Source organism: Danio aesculapii, chromosome 4, assembly GCF_903798145.1.
Source record: "Danio aesculapii chromosome 4, fDanAes4.1, whole genome shotgun sequence".
Lineage (NCBI taxonomy): Eukaryota > Metazoa > Chordata > Actinopteri > Cypriniformes > Danionidae > Danio > Danio aesculapii.
In genome coordinates this window covers 47,263,147-47,283,981 of record NC_079438.1, presented here as the reverse complement: position 1 = coordinate 47,283,981, position 20,835 = coordinate 47,263,147, and the positions used below count along the sequence as shown (strand labels likewise).

At 38.5% G+C, this 20,835-nt stretch overlaps 1 protein-coding gene across 2 annotated transcripts in view; it reads right to left on the bottom strand.

Moving 5' to 3' along the window:
• The window catches only part of btbd11a (BTB (POZ) domain containing 11a), a 184,162-nt gene that overhangs the window by 82,423 nt on the left and 80,904 nt on the right, over positions 1-20,835 (bottom strand). The gene's annotated exons all lie outside the window — the stretch shown is intronic.

The following is a 20,835-nucleotide window of genomic DNA, read 5'->3' as shown; positions in this document are numbered from 1 at the left end:
AGCACTGACAAATCACAGACACCAGACAAGAGTTCGAAAAACCGATTACAAAACAGACCCGGCAGACCCCACACACTGGAGAGACGCAGACGCTCCTCTGCTCATACAGCCTCCGGTTCTGTCTGGCACTTAAGGGCCCATCTTCATCAATTCTTAACCTTGGCAATCACAATCTGGCCATGACCCAGAACCACTGAGCCTCGGACCCCTGTGTCCTGCACTTTCCTGAGTGATGTAAACAGGCTCATTTTATGGTGACAGTAATTACAGGGGTGAGAAAACAGGCTGTGGTTTTATCCTGCTCTTAGCCTACAGATAAGTCCCAGGGAGCCAGGAAAGCACTGACGGGAATGTTTACCATGCAATATGACTGATTTGGGTCAAGAACAAGAGAAGAACTAGGAAAATGCCAGGCCATGTGTCATGGATTGGTCAGGCTCTCACGACCCCCACTCACGAAGATCACCATCACCTGACTTCTAATGAGCACACAGCTGCATCACATTCACGAGCACCAGATAAAAGCACAGCACTCCAGTCGCTCATTGTCCGGGCTCGTCTCGACGAAAGCGGACAACTGAGCGACCACTCAGCGTAGTCATCCTCAGCTAAAACAAACGATTTACTTACCTGTTCTCTTTGTATTCCTCCTAGTCTTCCTGGTCCTCCCGAATCGTCCTGTCTTCCAGTCCTTCCAAGTCTGTGTCATCCTCTGTCAGCTGTATCTGGTGTGTGCTGTCCATCCTCGTGTATTCCTGTTACCCAGCCACGGAGGAAAAGACCCCCAACATCATTCCTGATCCTCCTGGCTATCCTTCATGTGCTCCTTGTTGTCATTTAATAAACACCCTAACGTTTCCTTACCTCTGTCTCCTGTCCGCTTCATAACAGAAGCCCGGACCTTTAACGACGACAACATGAGCACCCCCGATCACCTTCAAGAGCTGGTGGACCAGTTGAAGCGGATTCTACAGCCACCAGCTCCACTTTCCAACGCACCACCAGCACCGAGCACTTCCGCCTCCACAGTTTCTTCTTCGGCCCTTCCTTCCAGTCCCATGGCCCGACCAGCGCCCTACTCAGGCGGAGCGGGGGAGTGCAATGGTTTTCTGTTACAATGTTCCCTCATATTCGAAATGCAACCTTCTCTATATCCCACAGATAAGTCGAAGATCGCCTACATCGTATCTCTACTCTCTGGACCTGCACTTAAATGGGCTGAGACGATCTGGAACCAAGCCGGGCCGGTCATGAATTCCATCACTACCTTCACGGAGTATTTCAAAGAGGTGTTTGGACGTTCTGATGGGGAAGTAGCCGCTGGAGAGCAGCTGTATCATCTAAAGCAAGGTACTCTATCTACACAGGAATATGCTCTCCGGTTTCGCACTCTAGCAGCTGCAAGTGGATGGAATGAGAGATCGTTGTTGACCACGTACCGGCTCGGCTTGGAACCCACTCTCCGAATCCAACTGGCCACATTAGATGATACAATGGGTCTGGAGAGATTCATCCAACATTCTCTCCGATGTTCCGATCGTCTCCGTTCCTATCAACAGGACACCATCACCCCCTCGTCTGCACTCCTCCAATCGCCTGAGTCAACAGCCTCTCCAGAACCAGAACCCATGATAATAGAGTCTGGAAGACTGACATCAGCGGAACGACAGAGGAGGCTGACCCGGGGTCTGTGTCTATACTGCGGTGTCAGTGGACACACCCGTATGGAGTGTCCCCTTCGTCCCATTCGGACTTCAGTGAGTGTATTCAGTACGAATATTGAACAATGTAAACCACTTACTACCACCGTACAAATAACTACTGCCTCTATTTCTCTCCTTGTCACAGCCCTCATCGACTCCGGGTCAGCAGGGAACTTCATCTCCCAATCCCTCTGTCGTCAACTCCACCTCCGTACTGAGGCGTCCTCGCATATATACCAGATACAACCGATAACCCAGTGCACTCGATCTTCGACCCGTATCCATCGACAATGCGAAGACATCCTTCTTCAAGTGGGGTTGTTACATCAAGAGAGGATTCAATTTCTGGTTCTGGAGGGTGCAAATATGGACATCATTCTAGGGCGCCCGTGGCTGGTGAAGCACGATCCCATCATCTCTTGGGGCACAGGAGAGATAAAGAAATGGGGATCTGGATGTACACCTGCCTGTTTTCCAAATCTCCCTCTTCAAGGTCGGAACCCCATTTCTTTGTTTGCAACATCGGTCGAGAGCCCTCCTGAGAAGCAGTCTATCCACATTCCTAAGGAGTACAGCTCCTTTCATGATGTCTTCTGCCCCAAGAGAGCTTCCCAGCTACCGCCGCATCGGCCATGGGACTGCGCGATCGACCTAGTTCCAGATGCCCAGTTGCCAAGAGGTAGGATCTACCCGCTCTCGCTTCCAGAGAATCAGGCAATGGAAGATTACATAAGGGAAGCTCTGAGTCAGGGGTACATACGTCACTCAAAATCACCAGCCGCCTCAAGCTTCTTCTTTGTGGCCAAGAAGGACGGAGGGCTGCGTCCATGCATCGACTACAGGGTCCTAAATAACGGTACAGTAAAATACCGATATCCCCTTCCTCTGGTACCAGCCGCTTTGGAACAGCTCCGAGAAGCTAAAGTCTTCACTAAATTGGACCTCCGCAGCGCGTATAATCTGATAAGAATACGTGAGGGGGACCAATGGAAGACAGCATTCGTGACCCCTACTGGCCACTATGAATATGAGGTCATGCCTTACGGTCTGGTCAACGCCCCCTCCGTATTCCAAAACTTCATTCATGAAGTCCTCCGGGAGTTTCTTCACCACTGTGTAATAGTGTACATAGATGACATCCTCATTTACTCCCGGAGTGAGGCCGAACATCGCCAACACGTTGCGGAGGTCCTACACACATTGAGAGAACATCACCTCTACCTCAAAGCGGAGAAATGCTCATTCCACCAGAAGTCGATTCATTTCTTGGGATACATCATTGACCAAACCGGTATACGTATGGATGGGAAGAAAATTGAGGCTGTTCTATCCTGGTCAGAACCCACTTCCATTAAGGAGCTCCAGAGGTTTCTTGGGTTTGCTAACTTTTATAGACGGTTTATAAAGGACTACAGCAGGATTACATCACCTCTCACTAATCTCCTCAAGGGTAAACCCAAAGGACTGGAGTGGACCAAAGAAGCAGCCGCAGCCTTCCGCCTTCTTAAGAAGGAGTTCACAAGGGCCCCACTCCTGACTCATCCTGACCCAAATCTTCCTTTCGTGGTGGAAGTGGACGCATCCACCACCGGCGTCGGGGCAGTATTATCTCAACATCATGATACACCGCCCCGACTGCATCCCTGTGCCTATTTCTCTCGGAAGTTGAGCCCGGCGGAGCAGAATTACAGCATAGGAGACAGGGAGCTTCTAGCAATCAAGCTAGCCTTGGAGGAGTGGCGTCACTGGTTGGAGGGAGCCAAACATCCGTTCCAGGTGATCACAGATCACAAAAACCTCCAATACATCAAAGAGGCCAAGAGACTATGTCCACGTCAAGCCAGATGGTCACTTTTCTTCTCACGTTTTGATTTCTCCATTTCCTATCGTCCAGGACCCAAGAATCTAAGAGCAGACGCTCTCTCTCGTTTACACGAGCATCACGATCATGAAGAACTCCCAACGAAGATTCTTCCCGAACACATCTCCATTTGTCCGATCACCTGGAACGCTCCTCCAGTCGTTGCCACTCCGGAAGCCCCTGCTCCGCCGGGATGCCCTCCTCATCGGCAGTTCATACCACCTGAACACCGGGTAGATCTGATCCACTCCTTACATACCTCGCTAGGCACTGGACATCCAGGGATCAACAATACTCTCTCGCTAGTATCCCAACGATTCTGGTGGCCAAACATGGCAAGGGATGTGAGGCAATATGTTCAGGGCTGTAAGGACTGTGCCCAATCCAAGAGCCCACGTCATCTACCCGCTGGAAAGCTCCATCCCTTGCCGATTCCGAACCGTCCCTGGTCACACCTAGGAGTGGACTTTATCACTGACCTCCCTTCGTCAGAAGGTAATACCTGTATTCTAGTCATAGTAGATAGATTCTCAAAGTTTGTCAAACTAATCCCTCTGAAAGGTCTTCCCACAGCCTTTGAAACTGCCGACAATATCTTTAATCAAGTCTTCAGGTCATTTGGTATTCCAGAAGATATTGTGTCGGACAGAGGTCCACAGTTCATCTCACGTCTATGGAAAGCCTTCTTCAAGCTCCTAGGTGTGGCCGTCAGCCTCTCTTCTGGATATCATCCCCAAACCAACGGGCAGACAGAGAGGAAGATTCAGGAGGTGGGACGGTTCCTGAGGACCTTCTGCAGTGGTCACCAGAACTCCTGGAGCCAGTATTTGGGCTGGGCAGAATATGCCCAAAATTCACTGCGGCAACCCTCCACCGGACTCACGCCATTCCAGTGCGTCCTGGGCTTCCAACCACCGCTCTTTCCCTGGGATGGCGAACCATCTGATGTCCCCGCAGTGGATCACTGGTTCCGGGAGAGCGAGAGAGTCTGGGACGAGGCTCATCAACATCTGCAGAGGGCAGTCCGTCGAAGCAAGGTAACCGCCGATAGGAGAAGGTCTGAAGAACCCAGATACACACCCGGACAAAAGGTGTGGCTATCCACCCGGGACATACGCATGCGACTGCCCTCTCGCAAGTTAAGTCCCCGATTTGTTGGTCCCTTCACCATCGTGGAACAGGTTAACCCCGTCACCTACAAACTACAATTACCCTCTCACTACCGTATTCACCCTACATTCCACGTATCACTCCTGAAACCCTATCACGATCCTGTTCTTCCCTCCACAGAGCCTGACCACGAAGAGGAACCCCCTCCTCCACTGCTCCTAGAAGAAGGAGCCGTCTACGCAGTGAAGGAGATCTTGCGTTCCCGACGTCGTGGTGGCCAGTTGGAGTACCTGGTGGACTGGGAAGGGTACGGCCCCGAAGAAAGGACATGGGTTCCCAGAGCTGATATTCTCGATCCTAGTCTCATGGTGGAGTTTCATGAGAGCCACCCTGAGTTCCCAGCGCCTAGAGGCAGAGGGAGACCACCACGGCGTCGGAGGTGTCGGCCCTCAGGAGCGGGCCCTGGGGAGGGGGGTACTGTCATGGATTGGTCAGGCTCTCACGACCCCCACTCACGAAGATCACCATCACCTGACTTCTAATGAGCACACAGCTGCATCACATTCACGAGCACCAGATAAAAGCACAGCACTCCAGTCGCTCATTGTCCGGGCTCGTCTCGACGAAAGCGGACAACTGAGCGACCACTCAGCGTAGTCATCCTCAGCTAAAACAAACGATTTACTTACCTGTTCTCTTTGTATTCCTCCTAGTCTTCCTGGTCCTCCCGAATCGTCCTGTCTTCCAGTCCTTCCAAGTCTGTGTCATCCTCTGTCAGCTGTATCTGGTGTGTGCTGTCCATCCTCGTGTATTCCTGTTACCCAGCCACGGAGGAAAAGACCCCCAACATCATTCCTGATCCTCCTGGCTATCCTTCATGTGCTCCTTGTTGTCATTTAATAAACACCCTAACGTTTCCTTACCTCTGTCTCCTGTCCGCTTCATAACACCATGGGGGAGAAGACAGGAGTACCTTGCAAAAAATTACACTCACACTGGACTGTGTATTTATCAGTGCAAAATGCAAGTGCTTTATATATTGGGCTGGCTAATATTAGAGATTTTTATATTGGTTTTCAACAACAACAACAACAACAAAAACTTTTTTAAGGAATATTGCATTCGTTTACAATCAAAATTGATAACTTTGTGTGTCTGTGTGTGTGTGGATTTTGTAGATCTGTGTGAACTGGGATTATTTTAACAAACTTGTTTATGTATGAAAAACTTCTTAAACTGTGACACTTTATCATTTTAGTATTGCTGTCATGTAAATACACTGTTACATTAACTTTTTTATAATCCTTAAATGTCTGTCCTTTAATCTTCCCATTTTCTTTTTCTAAATTATCCTTCTTTGACTTCTCTATTCATGCTCTATTTAAGTTATTAAAAAGATATACACTGAATAAACACTTAAAAATATCTGGGGTTATTTTTTTCTACCCAAATGTTGGGTTGAGGCATTTGGGTAATTTTTGGGTAGTTCTATGTAACCGAAACCTGGGTTATTTTCTGGGTAATTGTTGCTAAAAGTTGAATCAATGCAACCTAGTTACAAACAGATGTGCCAACCGAGCTTTGTGGGTCAAATTAATTCAGCAAAGCAGGGGGTGACTGGGATGCCACATTTTAAATAGATACACTGTAAAAAAATCATTGTTGCCTTAAATTTTTAAGCTAAATCAAATTAAGTTTATGAATCCATTGAACTTATTATGTTAAACTGACTTAAAACAGCTTGTGTAACTTATAAAATTAAGTTAGAATATAATTAACTTAGTTTAATAAGTTACAATGACTCAAAAACATATGCTGATGGATGGATGGATGGATGGATGGATGGATGGATGGATGGATGGAAGGATGGAAGGATGGATGGATGGATGGATGGATGGATGGATGGATGGACGGATGGACGGATGGATGGATGGACGGATGGGGTTGACAGACAGATAGATAGATGGATTAATATCATCAGTGAACACTGCACTGTGATTCACACTATAATTCTGGCATAACGTGCACCTTGTTTACTGCTTTGGCATAAATTCATCTAATTTAATGTGAGTGGCTTTTCTATTGCCGCACTCACAAGGATAAGAACTTTAGCTCAGTCAGTTCCAAAAGTAAACACAGTAAAACTGGTGGCTTATTAAAATTATGGATACAGTTTACGATTGTAGTTTTCTTCACAGCCGGCATCTTTAGCTCAAGCATGTCTTAATGTTTCCGCTCATTTTCCACTCTCGTCACTCTCCATTATAGCCAGTCTCAGAGTCCCCTGTGCTCTACCTCTATTCTCATCTATATCCTGACAGCACAGCACAATCTCTGTCTGTCATTCACAGGCCATAGAGGGATTCTGTGGAGGCCAGAGGCACTGGGATGAGCCCTAGAAATAACATGACGTTGCCAAAAGTAATGAGCAGAATAAATATGAGGAAATACGATCCACTGGGATGTGCTGTTCATTATGGAAGTTAAGGTAGTGGTGATATTGTGAAAAGTGTTTCTTATAAAAAAATAAAATGGAATTTTGGAAATTCTTGGAGTTTTTCAATACATATTTAATGAATATTTATTTTTTGCATAAACTTATTTTGGCAACAATATGACATGTATCATTATTAAACTCAAAAAAATGTGGAGAACGTTAAGTGGTGAATCAAAAGAAAGACTGGTTTGTTTTCAGTTTCTGGGCTGCTGCCGAATGAATGATAATAAAAGCATTTATATTTGCTTTCAGTTTGAGTAAGCAGGTGGTTCAAATGCAAAAATCAAGCATGTTCTCTTTTTTGGTTAATAATAACATTTTTAAACTGAATTTAAAGTCTCTTTGCATGAAATTGTTCATTGAAATGCATTCCTAGAATATTGCTGAGGGGTGGCTAACAAGTACATACCTGTACTAAAGTGATAACAGTAAGTTCTGCATACTACTCTAATAATCATTTTATATCATTCATTTTATATAAAACATTATACAATATGATTTGAAAGGAAGGCATTAGAATAAGGCATTACCCTAGTCAATGTAGAAGTAGTCTTCAATGAAGGACATGACAAAAGCAATCAATATTTCTGATATGGAAGAATGCAGAATATGTAATGAAGGAGGAGGTTTGATCAAAGACAATTTTTATCTTATTCGACAAAGAAACTGAGTATCTAATATCACTGAGGAAATGTTTGACTTTGCTATTGTGTTTTTGAGCCAATAAGAAGAATTTCTGTTTCATTACTATTGAGTTTAAGAAAGTTAATTAAAGAACAAGTTTTTAATTGGGCAAATAATTTTATTTCCTAAAATGGTGGCAATAGGTCACAGATAAATTACAACAGAAGAGGTCCCAAAACCAATCCATATGGCACACCAGAAACAACATGAGTGGGCTTATCATTTTTACACAGTTCTTTGCTGTAAAATGACACTCTAAAGGCCCAACAAACTGTACTTACAGTGAAGTTATTTGTCAATCTTTCTTTATATGTAAAAAGAACTTTGAAACACCTGATCTTTGATTTCGCCATCCACTGTTCTAAAAGCAATCTAAATATTTTATTTATTTTCATAAAAAGGAAACAAACATACTACAGTGCACATACTTCTTCACTTAATACTGATAATGTTTGGATAAAATTTGCACCCCATCATATGCAGTATGGATTAAACTGTGAGTAAATCATGCCATTAGTGTAAAGCTTCACAGTATATGAAGAGATGCTTTCCATATACTGTATCCAGATCAGCCATTAACGTATGAGGATCCATTACAGCTGTAATGAAGGAAGTTCTCTTTCTAGGTAGCAAACCGCCAGCCAACAAAGTTGGCCCATGGTAAACAGAGAGAATCATTTTAACAGAGATCAAAAGCTTGACTTGTGTTGCTGTTTGGCATTGAACTACATTGTGTAATAAATGGGACTGTTGTTGTTTTAACTGTAATAAGTTCATTATTTAGATGATCTATTAAATGATACTGCATTAGTTCATATTAAGCAATGTGCTTTTTTTAATATAAGGCAAATAAATTAGGAAATTACTCATGGTAACTTTATTGTAATACAGTTTGCTATATTAACCTTCGGCCTTCGATCAAGTTAGGTTTTTGGCCCTTCATAAGAAAAAGTGTGGGCACCCCTACTATAGAATAAAGCTACTGTATTATAGTACATCTGCAGGATATAAAAGATCGCATTAGTGCATAATTTCCAATTCACCACATTGGCAGAAACTTATAACAATCTATTCTGTGTTTCATACAACCGTTGGCATGTATGATTTATAATTTAAAAATGTCTATTAGCATATGTTTGTGACATAATATGCAGCCTATTATGATATATAATAGCAGCAATCTCACGCCTCTGTGATCAACATAAATATACTGTATGAAAGCTCTTTCTCTGAACCTTCAGATAAATGACAGACTGGGGCTGTTTTCATCTTCTGGCAGATTTGTAATACTTCTATTTATTTCTAAGAGAGTTTATTGTTTAGCAGAACAGAGGAGAAACCATTGTTTGTGTGTATATTACTCATGGTAACTAAGTCTTTTTTTTATGTCTTTTCTTCACAGGTTTTCTGACAGATGCTTGACATGAGCGAGGGAACAAGACACTAGACGTATTATTTTCTCAGTTCTGACAGGTGCTGGAGTAAACACTGCATTGTGCCATGATTTTTTTGTATCAAGACAAAAACTAAGCCTTAAGGGGGTCGTATTATCCATTATTAAATATTTGGAAAAAACATTCTTTTAAATATATTTGAAACCTTTATATTTAGTATTTTAAATATTATTATTAAAAGCTAATATTTCTTAATACTTTACAATAAAATACTTTACACTCTTAATGCTTTTCACTTTACACTAAAAAAATTAATACTATACATTATAAATGCAATTATTCATATGATGCATTATTTATTTGTCATACATATATATTAACTATACAACATTTTTTAAGGGCTTTGAACCAACAATAAAATATTTTTACATGCATACGATTGTTCATGACATGCAAAAATAATGTCTTTATCATACACTGTTTTTAAATCTGCATTTCTAAGGTTTTTGTTTATTTTAATAAGAGGATTTTTAATATGTAGTATAATATAATATAAAATATTTACATTAAAACATAAATAATAATAATAATAAACATTTCTAAAGTGTAAAAACTACATTTAAAATAAAATAATGTAGTATATGCATATGCACATAGTTCTTTACATAATGCATTCATTTCTTCATCATATACTACAATTATTTGAAAATAATAAAAACTAAAGGGCCAATAAAATAAGAAATTAACTGTAAAATGCATACTAAAAAATAGAATAAAACATTTTAATATGCAGAATTAACTTTTGAAATAAAATAAAATAAAATAAAATAAAATAAAATAAAATAAAATAAAATAAAATAAAATAAAATAAAATAAAATAAAATAAAATAAAATAAAATAAAATAAAATAAAATAAACCTTTTACGTGTATAGAAATTTTCTTCCGACAATTCTCTCCCTCATGAAATGACTCCTTCAAAAAAAGTCTCGAGAAAGAGTGCATGGCGGTGTGTCAAAATAAAGTGCTTTGATTGTCACAGTGCTGAGTGGACAGAGAGACAGTCCTCGCTGACTCATGAGCACAGAGAGGGTCAGTGATTCAGCTGGAATAAGATTGAAAGGTCAAGAGAGCATGTCATTCAATGTCACTCTCAGATGTCCCGAAAAACACTCAGAGTAACAGAGCATCCACTTACCGAAAAAACAACTCTCCGCTCTGTCTATCACCTCCCCTGCAAACTTAAACCCAAGCCTTGGAAAGAACAATGACTATTCATGAGGCTCTGTTTCAGACAGGGGAATTAGAATATGAATACAGCATCTGGTAATAAAATAAAGGTTGCAGTCCACTCTCAAACTACCGACACTTCAGCAAGGGTTCATACTTGATGTTATCAAGATGACCTTAGAGTGCTATTAAATCCTGAATATAAAACACCTTTTATGGTAAGAGTCTGGATGTTATTAAGACTTAAAACAAGGACTGACATCAAAAGTTGTTTTTCATAGAGTGGATGACATTCTGCAGATTTATCTATAAAGAAATGTTGAGTTGCGACTGTTATTTCACTTTACAGTTCAGAGTGTTATTTACGGTGAACGGGAAGAGCGAAGATATTGAGTGAGCATGTGAAAGGTGCATATTGGTGTCAAAAGCAACCGATAATCCAGCTGAAATATGATATTATTTGCGATGAGCTTAGACGAGGCGAGAAAGCTTTAGGTGAAAGGATTTGTGTTCCAGGAGGCACAAAATAACCTGAATAAGATATTGTTGTTTTACCAACTCTACTGTATAATAATGGTCTCTGAAGTATAAAATAGCAGCATTGAGTACATCAGAGCAGCTTTCATTTATCATTTATTTTTTAACAGTGCAATTACTACCACATCTGGAATGTGACTTCAAAACAGTGTGTTTCAAAGAGAAGAAACAGGGTTAAAAACAGCTTCATTCTTCTAAATATTTTTCTATGAAAAATATTGCCCTATTATAGTTATATTGGTGCTCTTGTCACATAATAGATCTCAGAAAACCTTATAAAATAAATAAAAATGAAATTCATTGCTGCTTTAAACAAATATTTTCTCATTACTTCAACACAAACTGCAAAACAAACAGAATTGATCGACTCAAAAGCCTAAATATTGAGTTTAAGACACATGTAGATGATGTTTGGTAAATATCTATTTTTTAATAATGGCTTTGAAAGACACTCACTATTTTACAATCATTAAGCTAGCATTTATTAAACATGTAATAAAAAGTAAAGTGGTAACATTTTAAACCAATTTTACTGTAATATATTATAAGTTATAATGTATTCCTATGAGGGGTGGCGCGGTGGCGAAGTGGGTAGCGCTGTCGCCTCACAGCAAGAAGGTCGCTGGTTCAAGCCTTAGCTGGGTCAGGTGGCATTTCTGTGTGGAGTTTGCACTTGTGCTTTAAACATGACCACAATGGGGTGATATGGCGGTTCATTCCGCTGTGGCGACCCCTGACTAATAAAGGGACTAAGCCGAAAAGAAAATGAATGAATGAATATATTCCTATGACTGTATTTTCAGCATCATAACTCCAGTCTTCAATGTCGGATCATTCTTCATAAATCATTCTAATATTCTGATTTCCCGCTCAAGAATCATTTAATATTTCTATTATTATTTCTATGAGTAGAAACTTGATCACTTTGTTTCAAGATTATTTAATTCAATGCTAAAAAGAGACAAAACATTGTTTAATATTATAAACCCCTTTACTGTAACTTTTCATTAGTTTAATGTCCCCTTGCTCAATTGAAGTCCTCCTTTCTACAAAAAAAAAATCTAACTGACCCACTTTTGAATAACAATTCACATACTGGGAAATTTAAAGGGATGGATTAAAGCAAATATAGTGATCCACTGTATTTACGTACGCTATACTATGCACATACAAGAAAAGGTGTACAAGTCATGCATTATGTTAATAATAGTTCACCCAAAAAAGAAAACTGATTTATTTATTTACTCACTCAAGTGTTTCCAAACCTTTATGAGTTTCTTTTTTTCAGTTGAACACAAAAGAAGATATTCTGGAGAAACTTGAAAATCAGTAACCATCGTTTAATAGGAAAAACAAATACTATGGAAGTTAGTGGTTACCAGTTTCCAGCTTTCTTAAAAATATCTTCTTTTGTGTTCAACAGAAAAAAAATCTCAAACAGGTTTGTGACAAGTGAAGGGTGAGTAAATGAAGACAGATTTTTCAGTTAAATTTTAAAGAAGACACCAACAAGTTACATAACTTTCTAAGTGCTAAAATAGCAATGAACTTTAAATACAACTTAACATCAAAATCTCAATCTGTCAGGATCAAGTATTTTAAAAAAAGTGTCAATATTCATTTAAATCTTTTCATTGCTTAATACCATTCGCCATAACCCTGCTTGTTGACTTTGAAAGATGCCTCAAGATTGCAAAAACATGCATCTGACTCTCAAAACCAACAACTCGCAATGATTCATAACCCAAGAAACCCATAATATTTGCATAACGAGTGATTCAGAGTCAGAAAACACACCCATGACAGACAGATGCGCAATCTATCTGGCATTAGAAGACAAGCTGCTGTGCTTTCAGCAGAAAAAACTATACAATCCTCATCACGGATGTCCACAAAACCGCCACCATCTCTAGGTGTGAAAGAGACATGGTGTCTAAAGTAGGTCAGAGGCACTTAAAGGGATAGTTCACACAAAAAATTGTAATTGTCATCATTTGCTGAGTTTTTATGAGCGTCTTTCTTCTGTTAAAAAAGAAGATATTTACAAAAATGAAAGAGACCTGTAACTACTGATTTCCATAGTATTCATTTTTCCTACTATGGAAGTCAATGGTTACAGGTTTCTAACATTCTTCAAAATATCTTCTTTTATGTTTAACAAAAGAAAGAAACACATAAAGGTTTGGAATCACTTGAGAGTGAGTATATTTTGATTTCTGGGTGAATCCCTGAAAAAAAAAAAAAACATGGAGGGACGTTACAATAACAGGGAATGATGAATGCCAACTGCTTTGTAATCACACTTCTAGCACTTTTGCCGGCTTTGGGCTTTTCTACATGGCTTCTGGAAGTCCTCATTCACTGTGCTGTTGCCTGGTAACCCGAGCGCCGTATACTGTTAGTGCCGCATTGGAGCCGCAGTGATTCTCACTGCTGCTAAAGCTCTGTTTGGGGGCGAAAATAGCGGAAGGAAATAAGGGTTTGGGTCGCTGAGGGTCTCACCCACTCTTCCAGGCAGGTGGTGGAACTTCCTCTGGGCTATTCTCAGAGGAAGGGATTGTGTACAGCTAGCCAAGAAAATGGGAGGAAAAAACGCATTGTGCTTTAAGGACACTTTTGTGAAAGCAAGCTCAGTTCCCTTGTGTTTCTTTAAAGTTTTTCACACCCTTTATTTATCGATTTGGTAGGCGAGATGGAGGTTGAAATGACCAGATGGATTGCTACAAAAGATGTGTCAGAGGTTAGAGATATATAGATATTTCAGTGATGACAGACAAGGACATTTTTAGTCTTTACTTTTAAGGTTAAGGTTATTTTAATACCCCGAATAACCAGAGCTTTCAATAAATATTAATAAGCTCTATAAGGATTGCAACTATATTGTTAACAATTTTCTGTAGGATCTACTGTCACTTACTGGCAGCAGTTCGCCAGTTACTTACTGTAAACCAATCACAGCAAAAATATTGAATTTAGATTTACAGCACCATTTATCTTGCTGTATTTACAATAATGTATATGTTTACTGCAAAATATAGAGTAATTTTCATAATGGAACTTCAAAATACAGCAAAATACTGTCGTACAGTAAAATACAGCTCATATTAGAGTTAAATACTCGGTAATTTACAAAAATCATTACCGGTAAAAAACATATCACTATTCCTAAAGGGTTATTAACACAGCATTCATTTTTACATTTCAAAATACGAAACACCGGCTGTGGAATAGGGAAAAAAACCTGATGATGAAATAAAATTAGATAAACGTTGATAGAGCGCTACTGTCATTTCATGATGCTGCAAAAGACTAGAAACGCATTGGTCACAAAAGTCCATCAAGCATGTTTACTTAAAAAAAGTAAAAGCAGCTCAGTGGAAAACAAAAACCTGTAATGAGTTGCTATATATGATGTAGTATATGATGGTGGCAGACTGAAAAATGCTTATTTGACAATATTTGTTGTTATTAACAGCAATGCATTTAGGGTTTGTTCACATTTATAGTTCAGGTCTCTTGATTCAATTGGTCTGGATCAAAACAAACAATAATTTGCCCATAGTTTGCTTAGCATTTGTAGGATTCCACCTCAAGATACAAAGCTCAAATGAACTGTACCGTAGGTGTCTATATTAGCAGGTATCAATGTTTTATATTAGCCATTTGAAGTAGAAATTAAAACTATGCATACTGTACATACAAAGTTTAAAGAGACAGTGCATGTTGGAACTTTTACAATATAAATAATTTAATTATTTTGGTTCTCTTCATTTATTGGGTTTTACTGTGCTCAAAATGCTTCGTTTACTCAAATGGATTAAGTTTACAGTACTCATTAGGATCAGTTTTTGAACTTAATTGGTTTGTTGCAATCGGTTTCCTCAAATAGTTTGAGTTGCCTTAACTTTTTGGGATTTACAGTGCATTCCTGATGGTTCACGTCAATGTAAAATGCTCAGGTAAGATGATAAAAATAGAAAACCTCCAGTGTTTGCTGTCTTAAATTATTTAATAACTTTTATTACTTCCCTATTTATTTAAAATCTCTGATTTCTTCACTAAACTGAACAGCCAATCATAATTCTCTATTTCATTACTTAATAAACCAAAAAGCTCTCAACGCTTCCGATTTGATGATCATGATTGGGAAAACTCCAGCTTTAATGATGGCAATGTTAGTACAATATTTGTCTTCATTTTTCATGCATATTTAACAAATTAACCACACATGAGGTGCGTGTTTAACTAGATGGCTTGCAGGTATTAATAAATCATCATTCGGGGAAAAAAATCAATAAATTAAGCGAGCAAACAATCAATAAATGCAGATTTTATTTTAAACTCAGAAAAGATCTCCCCCAATAAATAAGTTGATATAAATATAAAGTGCTCTGTTTGTTTTTTCTCTTATAAAACTTATTCAAAGACTGATTCAGTGCTCAAGTGAACTATTCAAATGAATCAAAGAATGAATCAAAATATTAGAAGTGTGATTCATCCTTAAAATTTGATATTAATCTGACAGAAATCACACGACTTAAATACTAAATTGGTGAAATATTTAATCAGAGAAATAACTCTCAGTATGTCATTCCTACTAACACACATACGAATTTATCAGAAATATTTTACTAGGGCACAGCAGTATTCACTGGAGCTTGTGACGCCCCTTAGGACTGCTAATATAGAAATGACTAAAACATGATTCAACCCCATCATGCTTGAAAACTTTATCAAATTATAGAACATTGGAGGTTGAGTCACTATTTGAGCGCTGTGTTTTATAGATATGGATAAATATCTTCCAGCATTATTCTACCCCGGGGGATATGTCTTCAGAATTGCAGTGCAGTTTTTTAACACGCCCGCTCAAATGAACATATAAATGCAACAGGAGCTTTCAAAACACCCATTTTTTATCATATCTTTCTGATGAGTCAGAGCTTGAAAGCTGAAGCTTCTTTCGGGAATGGCACACTAGCTGCTGGAAATATCCACAAGACCCCTGACTCACATCTCTGAACAAAATAAAGCATTTTTTCCACTAATTTTAGCCACTGGCTTCAAACTCAATTGCAAATCACCTTTCAGACTGTGGACAGACAGCTTTGTCTTCTCCTGCTGTGAAAGCGCTTCTTTATGACTCAGCCAAAATATGCTAAAATCACACGTTCCCAGTAGCTACATGCTAAATGGTTATAGATGCAGATTTAATTTCGTCCAGATGATTTACCACAAATAAAGTGTTGCACAGACAGAACATGATGTTAAATGAATATAAACAAACAAGTATGAATATTTATCCATTCGTTTTTTGTTTTTTTTTATATGGGAGCAGATTTTGTATTTTAGATAACAGGAAATGGCAATGCTATTAGTCAATGTTATCCTTAAGTCATTTGTGAGTCATTTTACTTTCATAATATGAATTTTTGGAGTGAAACAGAATATTTAATAAGACTCAGCTGTCTCATGCTGTCAAAATGCATTTTTATGACTATGCTAAAGTCGCACGTTTACAGAAGCTAAATGCTAAATGGCTACAAGCACAGACACATATGATTTAAAACAAGTATAATTAACATGCTAAATAAACAAACGAAATCTGTTAAGACAAGCTATTAGCCGATGGTATTATTGAGGCATGTTTTTTATCTTTTATGAAATCAAACATTTAAATAAAACTCTAAATTTACTCTCTATACAGTTTAAACATTCTCTATATAAATGTATTATGCTTTGTATTAAACAATTGGGAATAAAAAGTTTAAATATGTCAAAATCACACATTACTACTAGCTGTAAATGGTGTCGGATACATTAAATTTGGTACAAATGAAAGCAAAACAATTTAGAAAACACTGCTATTTTTGTAGCCATTCACAACATATTTTACATTCATAATTTTGCACTGAATGGCAACAACTGACACAAGAAAGTTGGTTTTTCAAGCCAAAGTAAAGTGTAAGTAAGGGTATTTCAAGCATTAAAAGATTTCATTTCAGATTTGTGATGCAGTTTTTTAGGTGATTTCATGTAACATTATCAAAATGTCCGCAAGGCATGGATGATGACAGAAAATAAAATGATTATATCTAATGATTTGATTCCTCACAACATGAATAAAAATTAATTTTGATTTCACGTTACCTTCAATTACAGCTTAGAAAACAATATATCTTTGATTTCTTGCTTTTAAGACACTGATTGTCATATAGAATGAAAGAGAAATTGAAGACTTAATTGAATATTACAAAACTCAAAAGAAAAGATCAAACCTTTTTTCTACTCATTCTGATATCCAGCCACAAGAGGAGGAATGAAAAAAGAAAGATATTTCAGTGCTGAACATGAAATTAAGGAAAATAGAATGAACGTTGATATTTAATTGCTTTCTATAGTCAGAATCAAAACACTTAAGTCACAGGCGTTTTTTTTCATGGCCTGCAAAATACAGGTCTGGACTTTCTAAAGCGCGTCCTTCAATTTCTGTACATGTTTTCCTTTTTTAAATTAAAAAAGTGGTATCTGTGAAGAAACAAAATGCTTTGACTAAAATTCAAGGGTCTGATATTTGTATGCTAGCCTGTTCATTCTGGCTGAGAGACTCATTATGTCAGGTAATGTGAGCCGTAGAGGATTTCCCTCAACGCACAGGACTGCCGCAGTGTCAAACTGCATTCATATGCAGTTATTCAAGAATAAAATCCATGGATGAACACAGGCAGACTCAAACTCAATGTACGAAACCCCCTGGAGAGTGTGTTTCGACCAGAATAACTTTGCTGATATCGTTCAGGCACTTCACACTCGAGGTAAGTTTAACTGTAACAAACTTCAGCAAATCACACGCACACACAATTTCTCACATACTGACAATGAGAACGACATTGGAGACTGTTCATATAAAGCAAAAACAAGTTTCAGGGGCCATGCTTTCATCAGCTCAATGGGACTATTACGCTGCCGGCTAAATTTTGTCAATGGAGATTATTATTGCAGGATCATTACATCTCTTTAAAAGGCCAAAATGAATGCAGGCAGGCCAAATATTGACCCTTCATTATGCGCAGATCGCTACCAAACTCATTAGACTTGTACCATTTCAGACACAAAGCCAATCAGGTTTACTAGAGATTTGCTCAAATACTAATAATCCAACTGATAATCAAATTGAACATGTACAGAGTGCTTCTTTGTTGAAAAAAAGATTGCCAGTTTCTTGCTGCTATAGTAACTGGGATGCAAATAGCTGCTTGTTGCATTCACTGATGTTTTGTTTTTAATATGATGTGCACGTCAATGGATGTTCTGTCCAGTCCAGTTTAAGGTTAATTGTCAACAGTCTGAACAATTGGGTATTTTTCAAATGCCCATTGCAACCCAGCATCCTTAAACACAACAGTGCAATTTTGTACAGTAACAAATCATACATCACAGCCAGTTTTTTTAGTTAAACAACTCTGCTACATGCCTGGGGGTGTTGCTCTGTTGTTCCCTCCTTCCCTTTTCTTTTCTTTTTCTTTCTTTTTGCTGTCTGCTCTTCTTCTAAAATCTAGGAGTTTTGATTAGCTTGCAGAGTTTTCACAAGTGGACCAATCAGAAGATTCTTGTCTTGTGTCACTGCTCTGTGTTTCTGTGTGACATTTGTTTCCCTGTCCTGTTCTCTCGTTCACTTTAAGTTTTTTTGGAGTTGTACATCTATTGAGAACGTCCATGATAAATCTCCCTAAATTTACTAAAAGGGAAGTGAAAGTGAAGTACGTCATGTGACTTACATTTTACACACACATAGTTGATTCTCTGTTAATCCATTAGGTCAGAAGCGGCTGCCACCCTTTGTAAGTTTTGCCATAGTGAGTGCAGTTTAGTGAGGGGCGTGTGACGCCAAAGATGTTTTTTTTCTATTTTCAGATTTATCTTCGGGTATTTAGAGATGGGCAGGATTTAATTAGCCGGTGTTTAATTTGTTATTTTACTTGATTTGGCACCACTTATTTTCCTTCCCTCTATCAGGTTTGTTTCAATTGATTTGTCTACTTCTTTTGCATTTATTGGACATATTTGTAAATATACTTTGGGTGATTACATATTCTTTTTTCTTTATTATCTTTATTGTAAATTCTTTTTGCCATGTCAGTTGTCTGTGTCGATCCATAGCTGCTAATGTCTCAGGGGAATTAAAAAAATATTGGGTTGTCATAATTATGTTCAGCCCTTTATATCCTCCGAGCCACATGGGGCGTTCGGGCGTAACATAATTTGGGGGCTCGTCCGGGATCCTTCCTCGGCATAAAGGAAGCCCGCACACTTTTGATTGCATCACTGATTTGTTTGCATTGTCCCATACAATGGAAGTCATTATTTGGAAGACTGCATGCCATGTAATATTGTTTTATAAAAATTAGAGGAAACCAATGGTCAAAAAGAAACAAAGGGACAAGGTCAATGGGTACAGGAACTACCCGTCAAAAAACAGGCAACACTATATTAGTACTTGTTGGTTATGCCTAAATGAGGTCATGTACAGTGAAATGACTGCTCTACAAAAGAAACTAAACTTTTTTTATTAAAAATTATAGAAAAAGTTCTTTAAATGTAATTATAGACAAACAGGTTCAAATTCATGCACATTTTTATACATATTTAAAGTTTTATCAAGCACAGAAATCCACCACAAATCAACTACATGGTTATTATACTATTTCCCGTATACGCAACAAAAACTTTAATGAAAAGGCTAGAAATGCAAAAAATAGCAGAAATAATATATTATTTTAGACTGTACTGACTGGACTGACCAACTTACAAAAATCCTAACACTCAAATTCGATATAAAATCATAAACCAAAAATTCATTTACTATGTAACAGTGGGTTCTGCATTTTCTCCTAGGCCTAATGCGACTGAAGCCAATTAAAAATGGTGACTAGTGAGCTCTAAGCGCTGTGGTCAGAGCTGCAATAATGGACAAGGGAAAGTTGCCAGCTTGCTGTTCGCTTCAGTTATCAGCTCTGGAGAACCTGCTGGGCACGGCAACACAGAACGTTTCTATTAGAACTCATAAAAAAAAAGTGCTCACACAGAAGCTCAGACAAGCTCAGAGTCTGCAGGTTAAATGAAAGCCGAAAGCCAGAGATGGATGAAAAGAGTGAAGACTGTAGATAGACAGAGATACAATGAGATTTGGAGTCAGTGAGAGGACAACTGCAGGAAGGAAAAAGAGAGATTGAAGAAAAGACTGTGAAGGAATGAGGGGGTGGGTGAGACGAGGACCGCAGGATATGGACCGGAGGAATTTGGTAACCGAGTTAAGATACACAGTGAGCTCAAATGTTGGAACTTTTCTCTTCTAAGTCATCTTTTGAAAATATCTGCTTTCAAAAACAGCAGCATGCATAGGGTGGAAAGATAATTAAAATGAACGGATAACACAGGGTTTTCATAACAGCACTTCTGAAACGGCAAGACATGTTTCAGAATGCCTATTAATTAGAGATTAAAAATGGCAAGCTAATCTTAAAAGCAACTCTGTATACTGATTTTTGGGTTCACCTGACCTAGACTGAACGCTTTTCCTTAAGAATGTTGCAGTGGTGTTTAAGAGATCCAATTTTTTAACTTTCCTGAAAGGGTCTCACTGTGCTAATTGCCCTACAGCTAAAGCACAGCATGTGGTCAGCCCGTTAATTAAAGCACAACTGCTGCACATATTAAAAATATAAATAAAATAAAAAATAATAACACTTTAATACCAAACTTAATTAATCGACCAGTTGTTTATTGAACTAGCAACCTAATAATATATCCCAATATTGTGA